The sequence below is a fragment of the Ovis aries genome, chromosome 19 (assembly GCF_016772045.2).
Source record: "Ovis aries strain OAR_USU_Benz2616 breed Rambouillet chromosome 19, ARS-UI_Ramb_v3.0, whole genome shotgun sequence".
NCBI lineage: Eukaryota > Metazoa > Chordata > Mammalia > Artiodactyla > Bovidae > Ovis > Ovis aries.
In genome coordinates, this window is record NC_056072.1 from 48776848 (window position 1) to 48799742 (window position 22895).

At 50.9% G+C, this 22895-nt stretch overlaps 1 protein-coding gene and 1 long non-coding RNA gene across 4 annotated transcripts in view; one reads left to right on the plus strand and one right to left on the minus strand.

Moving 5' to 3' along the window:
• The first annotated feature begins 464 nt into the window (after positions 1–464).
• The window catches only part of POC1A (POC1 centriolar protein A), a 99986-nt gene continuing 77555 nt past the window's right edge, over positions 465–22895 (plus strand). For 2 of the 3 annotated variants that reach the window (XM_060402895.1, XM_012099971.4), the window contains exon 1: positions 465–613. The gene's annotated coding sequence lies outside the window, so the exon portion shown is untranslated. Of the gene's footprint in view, positions 614–12882; positions 12957–22895 lie in introns of all 3 variants that reach the window. The other variant, XM_060402896.1, reaches the window with a different exon arrangement.
• Positions 8286–12067, minus strand: LOC121817247 (uncharacterized). Its single transcript, XR_006057070.2, has 2 exons — positions 11708–12067; positions 8286–8710 (listed from the first exon to the last, which is right to left on the minus strand). It is a non-coding gene; the product is annotated as an uncharacterized LOC121817247 (long non-coding RNA).

Sequence of the window (22895 nt, forward strand, 5' to 3'; positions counted from 1 at the left end):
TCAGGGGTCCAAGATGAGGGCTTTGCCTGGGGATCTAGGGCTCACCTCTGCCCCATCCTGCTGAGGGGCCCTGTGCAGTGCCCAACAGCTGGAGAGAATGTAAGTGAAAAGATGAGACTCAAGTGCAGCCAGAACAGAGTAAACATGGCACTGGGCACTTTGCCCATCCCTACCTGAGCAATGGGATCGTGAACCCCATTCTGCCTACCTCGCGGGGCTGCTTGAGTGATCAGAGGCAAAGCAGAAGCTGGAAGAACAGGATATCAGAGCTGGACATGGGTTCTAACCTCAGCTCGATCTTGTTTTATCTCAGGTAGGCCACAACCTCTCAAAGGCTCTGTTCTTCCTTGTAAAGCTCTCCAGCCTTGCCACTTGTGTTTGGCAGAGGGTCAGGTGAAGTCATGGATTTCAGAGGCCAATTGTTTAAACCAACAAGTTTCCAGCCCTCTGGGAATTTCCTGTTTAATAGAAGGAAAGGTTAGGAAACAGAAGACTCCCACAGAAAGTGAAATAGAATGTTGTAAATAATTCCAGATGGAGGAAGAGGCCATTACTCCAACAGGCACTGAAGGATAGGGGAATCCCAGCTACAAGGAAGGCTTCCAGAAGAAAGGTACTGGCTGGAGGGGTGGGTGTCTGTGGGACTGCAAGACTGATGGGTGAGGCATAGAGTGGGAAAACCCAGCTCTGTCCTGGAGGGTAGTGTGAGTCAGCTTGAATAGCTGGGCTGCAGGAATGCAGCTAGGTAGTTAGATGAGAAGGGTTACAACAGAGCTACATAGCTTCCCGGTATGGGGAAATAATCGGACCTAGGAATCTGTGTCTTAACCAGGCCTCCCTCCTGGTCATGTGGGGATAGGGTAGTTTGAGGCCACATCTTGTGAAATGCTGCACGAGTGGTTTCCAGATTGAGATCTTGCTTTTTTTTCTTTTAAAGAACTTTATGTATTTACTTTTAAAAGTTTTGATGGCATTAAGTCTTCATTGCAGCATGCAGACTTAGTTGTCCTGTGTCATGTGGGATCTTAGTTCCCCGACCAGGGGTTGAACCCATGTCCTCTGCATTGGAAGGCAGATGCTTACTTACTTGTTGGCTGTGCTGGGTCGTCACTGCTGCGTGGGCTTTCTCTAGTGGTAGCGCGTAAGGTCTCCTCTCTAGTTGTGGAGCGTGGGCTTCTCGTTGCAGTGGCTTTTCTTGTTGTAGAGCACAGGCTCTAGGGCGTGCAGGTTTCAGAGGTTGTACTACATGGGCTCGGCCGTTGCAGCTCCTGGGTGGTGGCGCACGGGCTTAGTTGCTCCAAGGCATGTGGGATCTTCCCAGACCAGGGATTGAACCTACGTCTCTTGCATTGGCAGGCAGATTCTTTACCACTTAGCCACCAGGGAAGGGAAGCCCTGGAAGGTGGGTTTTTAACCACTAGACCCCCATGGAAGTCCCTGAGGCCTTGTTAGAAGGGCAAAGGCTAAAGCCATGAACTCTAATCTTGAATGTGCTACTTTTTGATTTTCCAGTCTTGGGCAAATTACCCCATGCCCTAAGCCGCAGTTTTTGCATCTGTAAAGTGAGAGTGCCCCTCTGTCTCAGTGGGCGGGCCCCATTTTGACAGAGTTGAGATCCCTTTCCTGAGTTCAGCCTTCTTGCTCTCCTCTCCCTCCCTCTGCTTTTTCCTACCCTCTCTTTTCTCCCCCTCACTGCTGTCTTGCCTCCCTCCTCAGAGCTGTGGTGTAAAACACTCATCTTATCACCCTGGTCCCGAGCAGGGGAGCCCAAGCCTCCATAGTTCAGGCAAGGTCAGGCTCCATTCTGGGAATGACGCTAGGACCCAGCCTCCCCGACTCCCCTGTCTGCGTCATCTTCACCGTCAGGGGCCGTTTCATCGTTTTCCACCCTGTGTCCGAGGAGCTATTTTTAGCAGGGATCACGAAGCCCAGGGACCTTGAGCAAGCTTCGCGCTTTCCTCTGGGCCTCAGTTTCCACATCTGCCAGCCAGGTGAGAAATCTTACCAGCCTTCCTGGAGACCCCAGTGGACGTGGGACAGTTTTGAAGACAGGCAAAATCTTCAGCCTGTGCTACTGATGCTCAGTGTGGCCTTGGGCCCGCAGTGCCCATTGGGGTGTTGGTACCTATATGAAGAATGGTGGGTGAGGGGCCAGCCTTGTAGAAGGGCTAGAGGTTCTGGAAACAGCTCTGCTCTGCTCTGGAGGGTTGGAAACATGAGCTCCAGGGTTTATAGTCATCAGGCCCAGGAGTTATGATAGGAATTTGGGGGTTGGCTGGGACAGGAGGGTTCTGAAACACCCACCACTTGCCTTGTTCTGGTCCTTCCAGGCTCTGGCTTACCTGGGGCAGGCCTGGGCCTGGGTTCGTGAAGCCATCTGTGGGACAGGGGGTGGGCTCCTATTGACTAGGGGGAGAAGGGGCCACAGTGGAGCAAAGCCATCAAATGCTCCAGGAGGCAGGTCTAGGGTGGTCCACAAGGAACAACACCCCGCACTCTTGTTGAAAGAGAGCAAGAAATGTCCCAAAAAGCAAACACTTATCTTCCCAGAGAGCCCCAGAGGAGCCCAGAATCTAACCTTCCAGCCTAGCACCCACAAACTGTGGCCCAGACAAGTTCTGTTTGACCTACACGGTGCTTTTAAAAATGTGAGTTAGTTGGCAAGATGTAGCAATCCGGAGATTGTTAAATTGAAACTCGGATTTTTAGCTTCTCTTGAGCACCCTGCAGGCCTGGAACCCCTGGGCTGGCCCAGGCAGGACCTGCTGTCTCCACGTTTCCACCAGCGCTCCCTCCAGGGATTTCCCAACCCTGAGGACATGTGGTGTCCAAGCAGTGACAGCTGTCTGACCTTGCAGACATCTGAGTGTGTGTCTGTAGCTCTAACCCATTTTAGAGCCCAGGTGACTAAGACCCAGAGAGGGGAGAGGACTTGCTCAGGGCCACACAGCAGATGAGGTCTGGGTTGCAAAGGGAACCAGATGTAATGGTTCTCTGCTCTCTAGCCCACATGCTGGGCTCTTTTGCCCTCAGCCTCTGGAGGAGGGTCTGGGGTGGGGGGCTAGGAGAAGGATCGGACTGGTCCAGAGGTGGTTCCCCAGAGCTTGTCCTCAGCTCCCAGCCCCGGCCTGCAGGTCAGGCCTGAGCAGGCCTGCTGAGGTGATGGAGCAGTGATGGGGTGATGACATAGGGTGGAGTGAAGGGACCTGACTGAGCCCACCTCCTTTGGCCAGTGCTGGATGCACAGTGCGAAGGAGCCTCTCTCCCTGCCCTGAGCTGCTGAGGACACACCCTAGGAAAGGGACCGCTACAGACTGTGACCAGCGTGGACAGGACACAGGGATGGATGATGGCGGGAAGGAGGGGACCCACCTGGGAGCTGGGACCTGGTGTCAAGGAGATACTGCTCTGATGGAACAGCCAGGCTGAGGGCCTCACAGAGAAGGCTGGAGGAGCCTAGTGTGGAGGAGGGAATTGGGGGGCAAGGGAGGCTAGAGGCAAGGGGGAGACAAGGGAAGTATGTGGGGTGGGGGTCAGAGTCCCAGCCGACCGTTACCAGAATCCCACTGTTACCAACTGTGTGATTATCAGCCAAGGCAAGGACCTTCATTTCTCCCTGGCTGTGCAGGTATTTAAAGGCCTGTTTTGCTGCACTCTGACCAGAGGCGGGAGAAGCTGGGACAATGGAGGGATGAGGAGAGAGTGAGTGAGCAAGGCTGAGAGCAGTGGGGTTGGGTGGACTGGGGCAGTAAGAAGGCTGGAAGGATGACACTACCATGAGCAAGTAGCAGCTCTGCTCAGATGTAGGCCCTGGTCCCCACGAGGAAGCCTTCTAGGCCATTCAGTGATTAGCCACATACACTGGATAGAAATTCAGGATGGTGAAGGAACTCGCCCAGGTCACACAGCCAGCAGGTGGAGAACAGGGCTGACCTGCTGGCCTCTGATCCAGTGCCCCACCCCAGGGAGATTAAAGGAGCTGGGAGGAACGAGGCTGGGACTATGTCTAAGGGTTTTAGCTCTCCGTGGAAGCCTTTCTCTACTTCTGGGTGTTGGTCCACTTTGGTTGGGCAGATGGGAGTGCCCAGCCAAGGAGACGGCCCAGCCTGACCCTTAGAGGAAATCATCCACTTCCAGAAACCTCTGGGCAGCCAGCCACAGGCTCAGGAGGCGAGACTTCATTCTGACCCCACACACCGGCAACACTGTACTCCTTCTCCGTCCCCCGCACTTGGGTCAGAGGCTCTGGACTTGGCTGCCTGGCACTGGGACTTTCGGCCTGCTGGAGGCTGCCTTCTGCCCTGCTCTCCTTGCTCCTTGAGGACCCTGGAGGCTGTAGGTTCTCTGCCCTCGACTCTAGAGCCCATCTCTGATGGGGAGAAGCAATACTCCTCTCTGCCTCTTCTCCCTGTTCCCGCACCATTCCATCCATCCTTTCTCAGGACTAACAGTGATTCCCTAAGACCAACCACCGCCCTACTGAATTCTGGTCCCAGGCAGTTCTGCGCCTTTTCCTATCTAATTCTCAGACGTGGAGTAGCCATCCGCAGCCCCATTCTCAGAGCGAAGGCAGACTCTTGTTTGTGATCAACCCCCAGCTCCAACCCTCACAGCCTCTCTGAGATTCAGCTTCCTCGTGCACAGAAGGAAGTAATACATTACATGGTGATTAAATGTTATGTATCAGCCCGGCTAGGTGATATTGCTTGTTTGTTTAAACACCTATCTAGACGTGGCTGTGACGTACTTTGTACATATGATTAACGTCTGCAATAGGCTGACTGTAAGTAAGGGAGGTTGTCCACAGTAACGTGACTGGGCCTAACGCAGTCAGCTGAAGGCTTTGAGAGGAAAACCTGAGGTTTCCTGGAGCTGGACTTTTGTTGCAAGCAGTCATATAGAAATTCTGCCTGAGTTTCCAGCCTCCTGGCCTGCCCTCCAGATTTCAGTTTTGCCAGCCCTCACAGTCATGTGAGCCAGTTCCTTAAAATGAAATAAACCTCTCTTTCTCTCCCTCTCCATCTATGCTATGTTTCTTAGTGGTTCTCCAAGGGTGACAGGAGGACTCCCTGAAACACCACCCCCACCTGGAAACAGCATACAGTGTGAGCTACGAACAAGGGAATCGAGGTGTGGAGAGGTGACTTGTCTAGAGTTTCAGAGCTGGAGTCAGGAGTCGAGCGAGGCCTGTCTTCCCAGCTCTCTCAATGTGTCCTTGTCTTGTCACCCATCTCCTTGCCATGATCCTCAATCAAGGTACCCAAGGGGCCTCCGGTGACTCCCTCTCTCCTGGGGTTCCCTTTGGGTTTAATTAGAGCCCTCAAGTCCCAGTTGGGGGTGAGACCAGAGGCATTGTTGGGGCCTGTCTGGTACTGAGTTAACTGATTCTTGTGCAAGACTAGCAGTCTTGTGACATGTCAGCCATCACCAGCCTTTGAACTGTGGTGGCCCTGCTGTGGCTTTTAGAGTCGTTACCAGTGAAATCAACCAGGGGTGATGGCTAAATACCCACCCCTTCACCTTGGGGAAGACTTCTCTGCCCCACTCCATACTCTGCAGACCTCCGCTCACCTCTTTGCAGCATGGACCTGGGTTAGCAGCACAGAGCCCCACAGGGACCTGATGGGGTGGGGCAGTATGGGCCCTGTCCCCCCTGGGCTTAGGGACAGCTCCATCTCAGCTACAGCTGTTGTCATTCTCAAGAACACAGCCCTCTGTGGCCAGGCCTTCTTCCCATTTTTTCAAGAAAAGCCTCATATCCATATTTTGACGTGAGCACTCTGAATTCTTGTCTTTTTTTTTTTTAATAGCAAAACCCTATTTATTTGAATAGATAATATTTGCATATGCCGAAAATGCAAATAGCATGGTTCAGGGTAAACAAGGAAAATTCCCCTCACCCGGGTCTTTCCGCAGACACTGCCACTGCTCCTAGGTTCTCTTGGGTCCTTCCAGAAAGATTCCACTCATTTATTCACATTATCCGTTGATCGTCTACTACGTGTCCAGTGCTGCACTTACGGAACATAGTCCTTTTTGCTCTTTGTACTTAACACTAATAGCTTGGAGAGAGCCCTGTCAGTGATCAGGGAGTGCCCATCCTTTTCCACAACTGTGTGATAATACTCCACCGCACTGTTGCTCATCGTTTACCCACATAGCCCTTACCAATCCTTTGGTGGTTTTCAGTAGGTTGCACTTTCAGACATCCTCATATAGGGTGAGGGCGTCTGTTGGATATTTAGAAATGAAATCACTAGTTGATTTACAATGCTGTGTTAGTTTTAGGTGTAAGCAAAGTGAGTGAGTTATACATATATATGTATTATTCTTTTTCAGATTCTTTTCTCATGTAACTTATTACGGAGTGTTGAATAGAGTTCCCTGCATTCTACATCAGGTCCTTGTTGGTTATTATATGAATTATTATATTAATGTGTATATGTTAATCCCAACCCTCTAACTTATCCCTCCTCCACTTTCCTCTTTGGTAACCATAAGTTTGTTTTCTTTCTTTCTGTTTTTTTTATGATTTTATTTACTTATTTATTTTTGGCTGTGCTGGACCTTCATTGCTGTGCCTGGGCTTTCTTTAGTTGTGACACGCAGACTTCTCATTGTAGTGGCTTCTCTGTTGCAGAAATAGGCTCTAAGTTGTGTGAGTGTCGGTGGTGGTGGTTCCTGGGCTCTGGAGCGCAGGCTCAATGCTTGTGGCCCTTGGGCTAATTTGCTCTGCAGCATGTGAGATCTTCCCAGACCAGGGACTGAGCCCGTGTCCCCTGCGTCAGCAGCGGGTTCTTTACCACTGAGCCTCCAGGGAAGCCCTCATATGTTCTTTTTCTGAGTCTAGCAGTCTGTTTCTGTTTTGTGAATTAGTTTATTTGTATTGATTTTTTTTTTTTAGATTTCACATTAAAGTGTTATCATATGATATTTGTCTTTTTCACTTAGTATGATCATCTGTAGGTCCATCTATGCTGCTGCAAATGGCATCGCTCCATTTTTTATGGCAGAGAAATATCCCATTGTACCACATATATGTATGTAGTATACACTTAGATATGTACCACATTTTATTTCCATTCATCTGTTGATGGACGTTTAGGTTGCTTCCACATTTTGGCTACTGTAAATAGTACTGCAATGAACATTAGGGTGCATGTATTTTATAGTTTTCTCTGGATATATGCCCAGGAGTGGGATTGTTAGGTCAAATGGTAGCTCTATGTTTCATTTTTTAAGGAGGCTCTGTACTGTTCCCCATAGTGGGTATACCAATTTACATTCCTACTAATAGTGTAGGATGGTTCCCTTTTCTCCACACCCTCTCCAGCATTTATTGTCTATCAGTTCAGTTCAGTTCAGTCGCTCAGTCGTGTCCGACTCTTTGCAACCCCATGAATCACAGCATGCCAGGCCTCCCTGTCCATCACCAACTCCTGGAGTTCACTCAGACTCATGTCCATCAAGTCAGCAATGCCATCCAGCCGTCTCATCCTCTGTTGTCCCCTTCTCCTCCTGCCTCCAATCCCTCCCAACATCAGAGTCTTTTCCAATGAGTCAACTTTTCGCATGAGGTGGCCAGAGTACTGGAGTTTCAGCTTTAGCATCATTCCTTCCAAAGAAATCCCAGGGTTGATCTCCTTCAGAATGGACTGGTTGGATCTCCTTGCAGTCCAAGGGACTCTCAAGAGTCTTCTCCAACACCACACTTCAAAAGCATCAATTCTTCAGCGCTCAGCCTTCTTTACAGTCCAACTCTCACATCCATACATGACCACAGGAAAAAACCATAGCCTTGACTAGATGGACCTTAATCGGCAAAGTTATGTCTCTGCTTTTGAATATGCTATCTAGGTTGGTCATAACTTTTCTTCCAAGGAGTAAGCATCTTTTAATTTCATGGCTGCAGTCACCATCTGCAGTGATTTTGGAGCCCCCCAAAATAAAGTCTGACACTGTTTCCACTGTTTCCCCATCTATTTCCCATAAAGAAGGTCAAAATCTTTGATTCCAACTTTGCTTTTTCTCTCATATAGAATTGTATGCCCTGTTATAAACAACCTCAGATGCTTGATGGAACGAGGTAGTTTTCAGGAAATAGATATATAGGTTTACTTATTCAGTAAATACTTATTGTGTACCTATTGTTTACTGGGCATTGAGCTAGGTTCCAGGGAAGCAGCCCAGCTCTCATGGAGCAGACAGTCTAGCAGGGGAGACAGATGTAAACACAAGCCCATCCAAACACATGATTAAATGAGAGTGAGAGCTCACACAGGTGGTCTGAGTGGCCAGAACAGGGGCTGCTTTATCTGGGGATTTGGAAAAGCCTCATGAGGATGGGACATTCCGTGTAAGTCGTGAGGAATGGGAAGAGCCGGCCAGGTGATGGCTGGGGTGGAGCAGGCCCGACTGGGGGTCCATGACCTTGGTTGTCTCAGGCTCTAGTCACTGCGCTTCACGATAGTGTTGTTGTTCAGTTGCTAAGCCGTGTCCGACCATTTGCGACCCGAAGGACGGCAGCGTGCTGGGCTTCCCTGTCCTTCACTATCTCCTGGAGCTTGCTCAAACTCCTGTCCATCGGATCGGTGATGCCATCCAACCATCTCATTCTGTGTCACCCGCTTCTCCTCCTGCCTTCAGTCTTTCCCAGCATCAGGGTCTTTTCCAGAGAGTCGACTCTTCCCATCATTATATGGGCAATCACCTGTTGATTGAAATATCACCTGTTGGTGAAAATATCACCTGTTGTGTCAGGTGCCGAGGAGGTGTTGGATACGTCTCATCATATTACTGTTATTATAGTAAAATGTGAATGAGAAGGCATGGATGAGAAGTTGGGGCTAGTGGGCAGTGCTCAGAAGATGGCCTTGGACTCTTTAAGGCTTTGAGGACCCTGAGGAAGGTGGATGGGGAGGAGCTTGAAGGCCTCTAAGCCCTCGCTGAAGTCATAGAGGTGGGGTTGCTGGTGGGATGTGGCGTGGGGGGCAGCAGAGGCCATCCAGGCCCCAACTGAGAGGGTCTCCAGAGCTGGCTGAGAGGAGGACCTCTTCCCATGGGGCCTGGGGTTAGGAAACAGCTGTGAAGCCTTGGGATCAATCCTAGGTGAGACACACCCTGGTGTTCAGGCAGCATGAAGTGCCAGATCCCCAGGCAGGGGATTCTGGGGTCGGAGGAGGGCAGTCTTAACATCTACCCAACCTGCAGATCCCATCTGACTTGATGCTGAGGCCTGGTTGTGACACCAGCTTAGCGCTTCCCTTCAGCTAACGGCCACCATCCCACCCAGCCCGAGTTCCTCTTTTCTGAGCCCCTACATCAGGGTCCGTTGGGACTTTGCCTTCATTGCTTTGACTTGGGCGGTCTAGGGGGGCTAGAGGGGCTCAGCAGAGCTGTTGGCTCAGAGGAGGTCCTCCGTGAGCATTTGATGAATGAATGGATGAGTGAACGAATGAATGGAGTGGGTAAACAGGCAGATCTTCTCTGTGAGCTCTGTGAGTATGGTGAGTTCTCAGGCCCCAGAGCTGGGGGGAGTTTGTGGGCAGGTTGTGTCACCAAAGAGGCAAACGTGAAAAGTGGGAAGCTGATGGCTGGGCAGGAGAATCTGAACAAGGTCATTACTAGGCACCCGGTCGCTCAGGCATTTGTGCGAGTCTGCCCCTGGGGAGATCTGCAGGCACCCTGCCGTCGCACCCCTTTTTGTCCACACATGGGTCACAGGCCCCTCCCTGGGGTCCGTGCCATCCTCTGTGCTCACCCTGGGCTGGCCGTCTCTGATCCTGGTCTGTAGACCATGAGAGGGCTTAGGAAACCAGCTGAGGCCCCGTGGAGCTGGGCAGGGTAGGGAGCTGCAGGACAGATGGGCACAGGGCAGGTGGCGCGTCTCCCCATCCCAGGCCCCGAGCCTTTCTCCTGGCCCTTGTCCCGCTGCCTCTGGCCAGCACATCAGGTAACCATGGCTCTGCGTGGGAGGGCTCCTACATTATGTCTGGGTAACTACATTTAGAAAGTAGTTTTTCCACAGCCTGCTCATGTCTTAGCAGACAGGAAGCTGCTGGCAGCTCTGAAGTCACAGTTTAGGTTTGGGAATTCTCCAGGCCAGAGCAGCCTGGTGGTCATTCTCAGGTGTACACACAGGATGTCTCTCAAATGCACACTTGGCCCAGGACCCACAGGTGCCAGAGTCACTAACACCCCCTGGTGCACAGCCACATGCCCAGCCACTGTAGTCATGGGCCGGCACACTCAGACTAGCAGCCACGTGTAGCTGCAGAGTCACATTTGCTACAGGCAGACAAGCAGGGACGGGCCGCTGTGCGCCACGGTTGTAGCGTGGTGTGCACTGTCGCACACGCGGCCAGGCGGTGTGGTGCCACAGGGTTGCGCACTGCTGCTTTGCCCCCGCCGAGTGCCCACTAGCTCCCCGGAATGCGACATCACTGTTCCCCTACCTGCATTTCTGGTGAGGTCAGGGCTGTGAGGTCAGTAAGCGCCCCCTTGGGAGCTTGGGAAAGGACAGTGGGTTTGTAAATCACCCGAGTCCAGTCGGGGTCATCTTGGGACATTCGTGCGCTTTCCAGAGTGTGTGGGTATTATTAGGCACTGGCAGGAGTCCAGAGAGGATACATCAAAGGACGCCACAGAGGTGGTACTGGTCAGTGTTCGGGCTGTTGAACAGATGTTCTCTGGAAAAATGTCCTGTGGTCACATAGGTTAGGTATGTGTATTATATAATTCAGCCGGGCTGAACAAAGGTGAACTGGTTTCTTGTTTGTAGGTTTTGGAAGAGCCGTGTGCTGCCAGAGCTCTTGGGAATGGAGTGGGATGGGTGGGGAGGCCATAGCGTGGGTCTCGTTGCCCATCCACACTGCCTTCTCAGGGCCTCAGGTGGGCTGGGGGCACCTGAGCAAGACTGCTTGGCAACACCAGCAATCCCTGGAGCCTGCTGCACCCACCGCGGGGTTGTGGATTCAGGTGCGCACCCTAGAGTCTGCATTTCTGCCAGTTCTCAGGTGTTGCTGGGGCTACACGTGGAAAACCACAGACCTCAGAGGAGGCAGAGGGAGCTTTTCAAAGCAAAACTTGCCTGGGGTTGCGCCTCTGCTCAGAGCTCCCCCCAGCTCAGTGGAAGGCACGTCCTCACCGTCTGCAAGGCCCACCCACTAGATGACCCCCCAGCTAGTTATTCTGTCCCTTAAGCCCACCCAGCAAATCCCTACCTTGGGGCTTTGTGTTGCTGCCCCTTCTGCCCTGAAACGCTCCTTCCTCAGATCTTGGTGGGGACCGGCCCTCGCCGCCATCCCTTCCTTCTCACTCCTGCAGCCCCATGCTTGTACCCCGAGGCCTGCCAGGACTGCAACAGCACCTGCGGCCGTCTGCATCCATGCCTGGAGGCCAAGGCCATGCTGTTGTGTTCTTGGCTCCATTCCCAGCACCAAACGTGGTGCTGGGGAAGGGGAGGGTCGGAAGGGGAGGAACAGAGCTGGAGGGGCCAGCAGGGCTAGAACTCCTCTGTCAGCCAGGCCTGAGCACCTGGAGCCCCCACACAGGAGGGCCCCAGGGGGACTCCCTGGTCCGATGCCAGCTCTGCTGCCCTGGGAGGGGGTGGGGAGGAGAGGACAGGTGCCCCGGCCAGGGCAGTGGAAAGTGGCCCTGAGGGCAGTCAGGCTCTGTCACCAGCAACACGTTCCTTATCTGCACTGACCTGTGTCCTCTCCTTGGAGCACTCGGCATCCTGACGTATCTCCCCAGAGGTCATGGCAGTGTGGATAAACTCCGCTCACCTGTAGTGCACAGTGATGTGGGTGAGGTCGGAGGGTGTCCTGTGGCAGAAACCAGAAGGTTCTGGGGAGCTGGGGCCAGGCTTGTTTTCCCCCTGACACACCCTGTGCTGGGTCTGGCCTGCCAGCCGGCAGAAGAGGAGTTAGCCCGGCCTGACTGCGAGTGCGGGTGACTGATGGGGAGGGGCTGGGGGGGCAGAGCCCCTCTGATCTAGTCCTCTGTGGGGTCTGTGGGGTGGCCGCCCGGAATCTGCACCGGCTTCCCTGGGGCCTGTCTGATTGTGTCCTGCCTCCTTCCCGAAGCAGCTGTAGCCCTCCCCCAGCATGTCAAGGCTGTAGGTTGAAGCAGCCTTGGGTGTCGGGATAGTCCCTGAAATTGCTCATGATGTCAGTGGTGGCCTTGCTCGGGGCTCTCAAGGAATCCTCTGACAAGCAAGGCTTTTTAAATTTATTACTTTATATTTATCATTGTTTCTGGCTGCACTGCACAGCGTTTGGGATCTTAGTTCCGTGACCGGGGATGGAACCCGTGCCGCCTGCAGTGAAGCACAGTCTTCAGCACCGGACCACCAGGGAAGTCCCTCACAAGCAAGGCTTTGACTTTAGGGTCCTCCTGCTCAGGGAGCGCATCAGGCCCTGAGGCTTGCTGAGTGGCTGTGCCTGGCAGATGGACTGCAGGCTGAGCTCTCCCGGGTGTAACTGTGAGCAGTGTCCCGCTTCCCACGTACCTGTGTCTGTCCATACGCACACGTGTGCACGTGCAGCAAAGTCTGCAGTCTGCGTTCCTGCACCCCCGACCCCCACCCCTGCCTGCCTCTCCCCCTTTTTAATTGACAAAACATCAAATTAATGTCAGGTGTACAGTGTAATGATTCAATATTTGTATGTATTGCGAAACAATCACCTCAGTGAGTCGGTTAACATCCATCACCGTGATACACGGTTACATAAAAATTGTTTTCCTTGTGATGAGAACTTTCCAGATCTACTCTCCTAGCTATGTTCAAATATGCAGGATATAGTATTATTACCTATGGTCACCATGCTGTACATTTCCTCACCATGAATTATTCATTTTACAAATGGAAATTTTTTTCAGGGAGCTTACTGTACGCCAAGCCTGTGGTTTCATCCTCCTGCAGCCCGATGCCATAGGGTTGTGTCCCCCCAAAGGTATGTTGAAGTCATAACGCGCCATAGACCTGTGAATGGAACTTTGCTAGAAAATAGGCTTCCCTGGAAGCTCAGCCGGTAAAGAGTCCGCCTGCAATGCAGGAGGCCCCGGTTCAACTCCTGCGTCTGGAAGATCCACTGGAGAAAGGATAGGCTGCTCGCTCCAGTATTCTTGGGTTTCCCTGGTGGCTCAGCTGGTAAAGCATCCATCTGCAATGCGGGAGACCTGGGTTCGATCCCTGGGGTGGGAAGATCCCCTGGAGAAGGGAATGGCTACCCACTCCAGTATTCTGGCCTGGAGAATTCCATGGACTACATAGCCCATGGGGTCACAAAGAGTCAGACACGACTGAGCAACTTTCACTTTCAGGGTTGTTGAAAACATAATGAAGTTAAAATGAGGTCCTACTGGATGAGAGCGTGCTCTAATGCTACTACTGGTGTCCTTTATAAGAAGGCCAGAGGCGCATAGAGAGGAAGGCATGTGAGGAAGGAGGTGGAGATTGGAGTTGTGCTCCACAAGAGCTGAGAAACTCCTGAGGCAGAAACAAGGCGGGCGTCCTTCCCCAGAAGCTTTGGGAGGAGCATGGCCCTGCCAGCACCTCGATTTCTGACTTCTAACCTCCAAAAGCAGGAGAGAATAAATTTCCCTTGTTTTTAGCCACTGGGTTTGTGGTGTCTTGTTACAACAATCCTAGGAAAGTAATACATTTATTTTCTGTTAGGATCTCTATTGTACAGGAGGAAATAAGATTCAGAGATGTTAAGCTGTCACCTACCCGTACACACCAAGTCAGTGTAACACCTGGGATTGGAGCCAGATCTGCACAACTCCAAGCCTGTGAGCTCAGCCTCTCCCCATTGGACCTCCTTTGGCTCCATTCCTTGACCCACTACAGCATCCCACTCCCCGCAGCCTCAGGGGAGATCCCATCCCCTCCCTGTTGGGGGTCTCCAGTGTTTTTCACTAGCTCCTAAAACTCTTCCATGTCCTGGCTTCCCCAAGCTCCCGTCTGACCTCCTTCCTTCCCTTCCCCAGCAGGCTTCGGGGGTGCCCCTCACCATCCCCCAGACCCTGCATGGCCTCGGTCCTTAGTTCTGCTGTCAGCTGTCCGCATGGGAGTTCTGGTACCCCCACAGCCTGGACCCCCATGCTCCCGTGCGTTTCTGTGCAGTCATCATCTCCCTGTAGTTGTACCCCTCCTTCCTGTTGCTCCCACATCTCCATACCAGGACTCTGTCCCCAGACCTCTCCCCTTCCAGCCCTGCTCAGGATGGACCCTCTGTAGGGGAGCCCCGACCATACCCCCTCCCTGGCACCCCAAGCTTCCAACATGCCCCATTGCCCCCAAAGTGGCATTTGAGACCACTGTCCAGGCTCCTGTGGACTGTGAGGTTCAGACAGAGGAGGCCCCAGTTGCCTTCTCTGCAGAGGGCCTCCCCCATCTCCCTGCCCACAGCCCGCTTTGACCCCCAGCCTCTACCCTGGCCCAAGGGTGGAAGCTGCCACTGCCCAAAGCGGGTCCAGGTCTGTTCAGCCAAAGTTGGAGGCCCAGCATGATTTGTCAAATCCTGAGCCAGCCTGTTCAGGGAAGGGGAGGAGGGCAAGGCCAGAGCTCGTTTGATGTTGTGATGACCTTCTGTTGGTCCAGCAGAGGTTTGCACAAGGAGGGGTCGCTGGAGTCCATGTGTCCATGTGATGTAACGGGGCATCAGCTTGTACGCTGGTACATCAGCACGCGAGGTAACAGCTGTGGTTGGCACTCTGCCTGCTCCCTCCCACTTACCGTTTGGGGTACACAAACCTGAGCTCTTACTGCCAGAGACCCCTGCAGAGGGCCTTCTGTGTCCCAGAAACCCCTAGGCCTGATGTATAAGTGACTGAAGGTGCCAGGCTCTGAAGTGTGGGTGGCTAGGCCCTCACCCCAGGTGAGGTGACCCTGAGGAATGTCCTGTACTGGGTCCGGGCTCTCTAGCGACATCAGGCTCCAGTTGCCCAAGGTGGTAACTTGCTTAATAATACCCTTCATGGTTCTCCCTCCTCTGTCTCACGCTCACACTCCCTACTGGTGTTCTCTCAAACACACGAATTAGCCGTAATCCTTTCTCAGCTTCTGGAAGAACCCAAACCAAGACAAACAGGTAGACACATCAAAGTTATCCCGTAAGCATGCAGGAAGTGCAGCAGACACACAGTCCCATGCAAGAACTCAGAGGCGCAGGGGGGTGCACACAGTCACACACTTCCTCCATTCCATGTGCTCTCGAGAGGGGCCTGGATGAACTGACGGGACCCTCCATCTAGAAGCACTTGGACCCTCATCCTGCTTGGCCTTCAGGTCCCCACCCCTGCCTTTTTCTGGACGCCTTCTCCCTATCCTGCCGACAGAGGGACACGCTCAGTGCTGGGCCAACACCCCTAAAAGGACATTCAGAGGGCTCAGCCTGCTTGGTGGCCGTTTCCCTGTCTGATTCCCCTGGAGCAGAGGCTAGTTCATCTCCTGCCATCCCCACTGAGGGGGTGCAGGGGCAGCTATATACCTGACCCTCCATAATGCCCAGGGACCACGGAACAGAGTGGGGCATGCAGCTGGCATTCCACAGATGCTTGTGGAATAGAACTGTCTGCTCCCGCCTCTATAGCAAGCCCTTCTCTGAGCCCCAGCATCACAGGGACCCCTGGGAGGGATTTCCTAGTGTTCCTCAGGCCCAGTGGTTCCAGGGAGTGAATTGTCCAAAAATTTCGGCGACTATTCCTTGTGCCAAGCCAGGGCTGAATGCCCAGGACCCTCCTGTGATTAGCAGGAGGTTAACCATTAGCAGTGGTTGTCACTGTCACGGAGTCATAGCCTAGGGGGAGATAGATGAGAAAACTCCAGCATATAAGGAGTGAGGGGTATGGAGGCATAAGGGATGCCTGGGGTGGGGCCAGCGGAAATGGCTCCTCAAAAGGCAGGGGCAGGCTATCCAGGCCCTCCTGGTGCCCAGAGTTTATCAGTTCCCCAGACCACTACATCAGATTCACCAGAGGGGAGGAATTCCCTGGCAGTTCTGTGGTTAAGACTCCATGCTTCCAATACATGGGGCATGGGTTTGATGCCCGGTCAGCGAACTAAGATCCCACATGCCCATGGGTGTGGCCAAAAAAAAAGAAGAATCACCAGAGGGTTTATTATAAATATGGGCTCCCAGCTCCACACGGCTCTATGGCTGGTCTGGGAACTGGCATTTAAACCAGCTGCACCCTAGATTCTGGAAAACCCCATGTAGGCCTGGCCTTGGCAATCTCACTCCATTTAATGACCAGCTGAGTGACAGTTCTATAGCCCTGCTTCTCAAACTGAGGGTGGGATGGTGGTGGTCATGAAACCACGGGGTAAACGGGTATATTTCTGAATATCAGTGTGACTTGGAGTTAACTGATCAATCATTAAAACACTAATTTGATATTTAAAAGATATTAAAAGGGAGTATTTGCTAAAATTCATGGTTTAAGATAAAATGAGACAACAAAGGACTTTGTAGTGTGGGATTGGACACCTTGGGACAGTTTCAGTCCCCATCTCTGTTGTTGGGGGTGAAATCTTGAGGCCCCCTTTTCTCTCCACCAGGGCCTGAACTGTTTAAGGGTTTTTATTCTTCTTCCTGTATACATTAGGATTAAGGGTTCAGGCTGTACAGACAGACTTGGGTTCAAATCCTGGTTTCCTACATATCAATATTAACTCTGTGCCTCAGTTTTCCTATCAGTAAAACACCGTACTGCTCCTGGCCTTGTAGTTAAAACTTCACAAGGATCTTGCTGTACTCCTTCAGTTCAGTTCAGTCTCTCAGTCATGTCTGACTCTTTGCAGCCCCATGGACTGCAGCACACCAGGCTTCCCTGTCCATTGCCAACTCCCAGAGTTTGCTCAGACTCATGTGTATCGAGTCAGTGATGCCATCCAACCATCTCATCCTTTGTCGTCCCCTTCTCCTCCTGCCCTCAATCTTTCCCAGCATCAGGGTATTTTCCAAGGAGTCAGTTCTTCACATCAGATGGCCAAAGTATTGGAGTTTCAGCTTCAGCATCAGTTCTTCCAATAGATATTCAGGACTGAGTTCCTTTAGGATTGACTGGTTGGATCTCCCTGCAGTCCAAGGGAGTCTTCTCCAGCACCACAGGTCAAGAGCATCAACTCTTTGGCACTCAGCTTTCCTTATGGTCCAACTCTCACAACCATACATGACTACTGGAAAAACCATAGCTCTGACTAGGCAGACCTTTGTCAGCAAAGTAATGTCTCTGCTTTTTAAAATGCTGTCTAGCCTGGTCATAGCTTTTCTTTGAACGGGCAAGCGTCTTTTAATTTCATGGCTGCAGTCATCATCTGCAGTGATTTTGGAGCCCAAGAAAATAGAGTCTGTCACTGTTTCCACTGTTTTCCCATCTATTTGCCATGAAGTTATGGTACTGGATGCCATGATCTTTGTGTTTTGAATGTTGAGTTTTAAGCCAGCTTTTTCACTCTCCTCTTTCACTTTCATCAAGAGGCTCTTTCGTTCTTCACTTTCTGCCATAAGGGTGGTGTCATCTGTGTATCTGAGGTTATTGATATTTCTCCCTGCAATCTTGATTCCAGCTTGTGCTTCATCCAGCCTGGCATTTCATATGGTGTACTCTGCGTATAAGTTAAATGAGTGGGGTGACAATATACAGTCTTGACATACTCCTTTCCCAATTTGGAACCAGTCTGTTGTTCCATATCCAGTTCTAACTGTTCCTTCTTGACCTGCATACAGGTTTCTCAGGAGTATTTCTGGTATTCCCATCTCTTGAAGAATTTTCCACAGTTTGTTGTGATCTACACGGTCAAAGGCTTTCACGTAATCAATAAAGCAGAAAAACATGTTTTTTTTGAACTCTCTTGCTTTTTTGGTGATCCAAAGAATGTTGGCAATTTGATCTCTGGTTCCTCTGCCTTTTCTAAATCCAGCTTGAACGTCTGGAAGTTCACGGTTCATGTACTGTTGAAGCCTGGCTTGGAGAATTTTGAGCATTACTTAGCTAGTGTGTGAGATGAGTGCAATTGTGTGGTAGTTTGAACATTCTTTGGCATTGCTCTTCTTTGGGATTGGAATGAAAACTGACCTTTTCCAGTCCTGTGGCCACTGTTGAGTTTTCCTAAACTTGCTGGCATATTGAGTGCAGCACTTTCACAGCATCATCTTTCAGGATTTGAAATAGCTCAGCTGGAATTCTGTCACCTCCACAAGCCTTGTTTGTAGTGATGCTTACTTGACTTCACACTCCAGGATGTCTGGCTCTAGGTGAGTTATCACACCATCGTGGTTATCTGGGTCATGAACATCTTTTTTGTATAGTTCTTCTGTGTATTCTAGCCACCTCATCTTAATCTCTTCTGCTTCTGTTAGGTCCATACCATTTCTGTCCATTATTGTGCCCATCTTTGTATGGAATCTTCCCTTGGTATCTCTAATTTTCTTGAAGAGATCTCTAGTCTTTCCTATTCTATTGTTTTCCTCTATTTCTTTGCATCGTTCACATAAGAAGGCTTTCTTATCTCTCCTTGCTATTCTTTGGCACTCTGCATTCAAATGGGTATATCTTTCCTTTTCTCCTTTGCCTTTAGCTTCTCTTCTTTTCTCAGCTGTTTTGCCTTTTTGCTTTTCTTTTTATTGGGAATGGTCTTGATCACTGCCTCCTGTACAATATCACAAACCTCCGTCCAGAGTTCTTCAGGCACTCTGTCTATCAGATCTAAGCCCTTGAATCTATTTCTCGCTTCCACTGTGTAATTGTAAGGGATTTGACATAGGTCATACCTGAATGGTCTAGTGGTTTTCCCTACTTTCTTCAGTTTAAGTCTGAATTTTCCCATAAGGAGTTCATGATCTGAGCCACAGTCAGCTCCCAGTCTTATTTTTGCTGTACTCCTTGATAAATGAAAATTGTCCACACAGTTCAGTTCAGTTCAGTTCAGTCGCTCAGTCGTGTCCGACTCTTTGCGACCCCATGAATCGCAGCACACCAGGCCTCCCTGTCCATCACCATCTCCCGGAGTTCACCCAGACTCACGTCCATCGAGTCCGTGATGCCATCCAGCCATCTCATTCTTGGTCGTCCCCTTCTCCTCCTGCCCCTAATCCCTCCCAGCATCAGAGTCTTTTCCAATGAGTCAACTCTTCTCATGAGGTGGCCAAAGTACTGGAGTTTCAGCTTTAGCATCATTCCTTCCAAAGAAATCCCAGGGTTGATCTCCTTCAGAATGGACTGGTTGGATCTCCTTGCAGTCCAAGGGACTCTCAAAAGTCTGCTGGTGCTATACCACACCACAGTTCAGGGCTGAGAGTATTCTAATTTCTTGGGTATCTAGCCCTGTGTTCCCACCCCAGGTGCTTGGGAAGGCAGCCAGCAAAGACTTGTGAGGGGACCTGAGGAGCTGTGACCTGGCATCCTTCCATCTTGCCCAAGTCCCCTGGGTTTGGGTTGGTGTCTCCAAACCTCAGGCTTCCCAGGTGGTGCTAGTGGTAAAGAATCTGCCTACCAATGCAGGAAACATGAGATGCAGGTCCGATCCCTGGGTTGGGAAGATCCCCTGAAGTAGAAAATGGCAACCCACTGCAGTATTCTTGCCTGGAAAATTCCATGAACAGAGGAGCCTGACTGGCTAAAGTCCTTGGGGTTGCAACGAGTTGAACCAACTGGGCAGCTGAGCACTCCAAACCCTCTTTGGCTGGGCGGTGGGACCTGGGGACAATGAATTGCCCTGGCTACTGTGCCCCTCCCCCTGGCAGACCAAAGTCTAAGAGGCTCTGTGACTTGCCCAGGGCCATAGAGCCAGTCCCTATTTTAGGGCTGTGCAGTCCAGTATCATAGCCACTAGCCACATACTGCTGCTTACATTTAAATTCATTAAAATTGACCAAAATTTAAAATCCCATTTCTTAGGCACAGTAGCCACATTTCAAGTGTTTGACAGTCACATGTGACCAGTGCTACCTTGTAGAACAGTGTGCATACAGAACATTTTCATCATCACAGAAAGATCTCTCAGTTCCACTCATCTCAAGAGGAAGTTCGCAGCTGTGGCTGCCCACTAGACTCACCTGGAGAGCTTTTAAAAAACACCGGTGCCTGGCCCGACTTGCAGAGGTTCTGAACAGCAGCCAGGGCTGAGAACCAGTGCTCTGAAGCCCTGTTCAGATTGTCTACTGGAAAGCTTTCTCTAGTGGAAATGGTTCAAATTGAATTTATACCTTTTGTGAATGTCTGCATCCCTCTCCCAGCTCATGTGTGCAGAGCCAGGGTTGGCGGTTGAGCCTGAGTTTTGTGGAATTCCCTCTCCACATAGTTGGGCTGCCTGGCCCATTCCCCTCTCTCTGGACAATGTGAAATGGAGGTCCAGCATCTCTCTTGGCGTTTCTTGAGGCTATGGGAGGGAGGTCATGCTTCATGCTTGTCATGCTTATGGGGTGTGGGTAGAAGTACTCAGAGGCATCCCTATCTGGCTTGAGTGGATGGTGAGGAATGTGGCTACTGGCCAGCTCTGTCTTTCTGAAAACTGGCCCCAGAGTCCCCTGGGTCCACTGACCTTATCGTCCCAGGAATTGCTGTGGTGACTGTAGTCATGCTGCCCACTGTTTGCAACATGCAAGGGCAGGCTGAAGCTGTGTGCATACCCAGAGTGGCCACTGCTGCTGGATGGTTGAGCAGAGCTAGGTGAGGTTGAAGGCTGGGGACTCCATGGATCCTCTCCCCACTTTGGGGTGGGCCTCCCCTATAAGAAGGCTGACCTGCAGGGGCACGCCAGTTTCACAGTGGGTTCCCCTGGGGCTCAGGATTGCAATGGGTCTTCCTAGGGGGGGGTCATCCTGCAGGGGTCACTCCCACAACAGGGAGACCTGCTACCAGAGCGCCATCTTGGTTCACCCCTACCCTAGGAGGGCCACATGTCCCTTGTGGCAGGGGGTCTGGGAGTGATGACAGGGTGAAAGGCCCTTGCAAGGGGCCCTGTGTGGGGGCTGTATACCAGGACAGAGACATGTCTGCCACAGGGGAACTTGGAAAAGAAGGTCTCTCAGAGCCTCCTCAACATGGAGATCCCCCCAACAACATTAAAGCTCTTCCAACACTGAGCATCCCCTGCTCCCATGGAGTTCCCAGTCAGAAATGGGGTTCAGTCTGCTCCAGCAGAACATGGAACGTGGAGCCGCCAGTCTTGGTTTATGGAGACTGTGCTTGTGGTGGATCCTAGGTTGTCTGTGTGGTTTTCTCAGACCTCTGTGTTTTTATGGTGAATAAATGAGCAAGAGCCAGTGGGGGCATCCTCAGTTCCTCCTTCCTGAGGTGTAAGAATCGCAGACAGTGGGAGCTGGAAAGACCAGAGAGGATGAGTAAAATCTTCCACTGCCTCTCACTTTGAGCAAGCCTGACATTTAAAAATCATTTTACTGAAGGATTTTATAAATGCAGTTTTGTAGATTATGAACTCTTGTAGACCAGAGGTGTTCTCTAACTACAACTGACAAAAATAAAGCCAAAACTACCACCCAACAACAAGAATGAATGAATCTATATGTGTAATAGATATGGTTTTCTGTATTTGTTTCTTTTTTAGTGTTTTCATTTTAAGTATTTGGCCAGTAGGCAGGAGAATAGCTGAGTAAGATGCAGATGTTGATGGAAAAGCTTGAAAACTGTCATTTGAACAGTGCTGAACAATTTTGGGATGTGTGTAAGTGATACAATACATGTTTTAAGGAGAATTTCATAGTGTATAACTTAAGTGAGCCTGAACATTTCTAACATAGGAAGCTGCTTCTAACATACAGGAACCAATTTTAAGCCAAATCACAGTGAAGTTAGGGTAAAAAAAGTGAAAGTGAAAGGTGAAGTCGCTCAGTCCTGCGGACTCCTTGCAACTGGATGAACTGTAACCTACCAGGCTCCTCTGTCCGTGGGATTCTCCAGGCAAGAGTACTGGAGTGGGTTGCCATTTCCTTCTTAGGGTTAAAATATATCTATCTCTTGTGTCTGGCCCCAGACCTTCCAAGTCCAAAGAAGAGACTCATTCCTCCACATGCCAACTCCACCCCCCACCCCCTCACCACCCCCCACTTCCCCAGCCCCAACCCTGCCTCCTGACCCACTGTCAGTCTTTGAGTTCACTGCATTGGGCTCTGGTTTGCAGGTCCAGGCACACACCATCTTAGATACTTGGATATAATGAGAAACTTCAGGGGCCTGGCCAAATCTTAATCAGTGTTTGTTTTGTTTACGTTCATTTTCTCAGTTGTGTCTCTTTATGACCCCATGGAATGCAGCATGCCAGGCTTCCCTGTCCTTCACAATCTCCTGGAGTTTTGCTCAAACTCATGTCCATTGGATGGCATCGGTGATGCCATACAACCATCTCATCCTCTGTCGTCCCCTTCTCCGCCTGCCCTCAATCTTTCCCAGCATCAAGGTCTTTTCCAGTGAGTCAGCTCTTCATGTCAGGTGGCCAAACTATTGGAGCTTCAACTTCAGTGTACATCCTTCCAATGAATATTCAGGGTTGATTTCCTTTAAGATTGACTGGTTTGATCTCCTTGCTGTCCAAGGGACTTTCAAGAGTTCTCCAGCAGCACAGTTCAAAAGCATCAATTCTTTAGTGCTCAGCCTTCTTTGTGGTCCAACTCTCACATCCATACATTACTACTAGAAAAACTATAGTTTTGACTATATGAAGTGATGTCTCTGCTTTTTAATACACTGTCTAGGTTTGTCATTGCTTTTTTCCCAAGGAGCAGGTGTCTTTTAATTTCATGGCTGCAGTCACCATCTGCAGTGATTTTGGAGCCCAAGAAAATAAAGTCTGTCAATGTTTGCATTTTTCCCCCATCTATTTGCCATGAAGTGATGGGACCAGATGCCATGATCTTCGTTTTTTGAAT